General features: G+C 37.6%; 1 protein-coding gene across 1 annotated transcript in view; it reads right to left on the minus strand.

Annotated features, from left to right (window-relative positions):
• Window positions 1-874, minus strand: part of LOC106873696 (uncharacterized) — a 28,897-nt gene that overhangs the window by 4,736 nt on the left and 23,287 nt on the right. The gene's annotated exons all lie outside the window — the stretch shown is intronic.

Here is an 874-nt window from a genome sequence, read left to right on the forward strand (position 1 = left end):
TGCCAACATGGAAAACAGGTGCTAAATGATGATGATTATACACACACACACACACACACACACCAAAATCATCAAAAATCTATTGATAGCTAATGTAAACAGATTCATAAACTACCAAAATCCAGTAATATTAGAGAAATTTTATAGACATGCACACAAACACACATTCACAGAATCCTTTAATATTCCTGACCAGTAACCTTCCAATTCTAGTACCAATGATTAATGGACCGCCAGGAAATGACTAGAATTTCAAAAGCAAAATTCCTTACACTTCTTGGAACAATGGCTCTAAGAGTGGCATAAAATGAAGCATGAAATGACGAAGCTAGTTAGCAATTAAGAATCTTTACTATGAAGATGAAAGACTGCATCATCATCATCACCACCACCACCACCCCACCCTGTATGAGTGTAATGAGTGTCATCTAGTCATCATTATTCCACAAGATAAATGGTGCCAAAGAAAGCAAATGAATTCTTTAAAAATGTAAAAGAAACCACAAAATGTCTGAAGCCAGAATGGTAATTCAATTTCTGGGTTTTCTAGATTATTAACCACATCTATAGATATACCTATCTAACGATTGATCTATTGATCTACCCAATCACATAGTTCTGGGTTCAGTCCCTTTGTGTGACACCATGGTCTTCTACTACAGCCCAAAGACAATTAAAGCCATGTGAGTGGATTTGGTAGACAGAAACTGAAAGAAGCCCGTCAATAATGTATGTATGTATATCATCATCATTTAATGTCTGTTTTCCATGCTGGAATGGGTTGGACAGTTTGACCAGAGCTGGAATGGGTTGGACAGTTTGACCAGAGCTGGAATGGGTTGGACAGTTTGACCAGAGCTGGAATGGGTTGGAC

Source organism: Octopus bimaculoides, chromosome 2 (genome assembly GCF_001194135.2).
Source record: "Octopus bimaculoides isolate UCB-OBI-ISO-001 chromosome 2, ASM119413v2, whole genome shotgun sequence".
In the NCBI taxonomy this organism is placed as follows: Eukaryota; Metazoa; Mollusca; class Cephalopoda; order Octopoda; family Octopodidae; genus Octopus; species Octopus bimaculoides.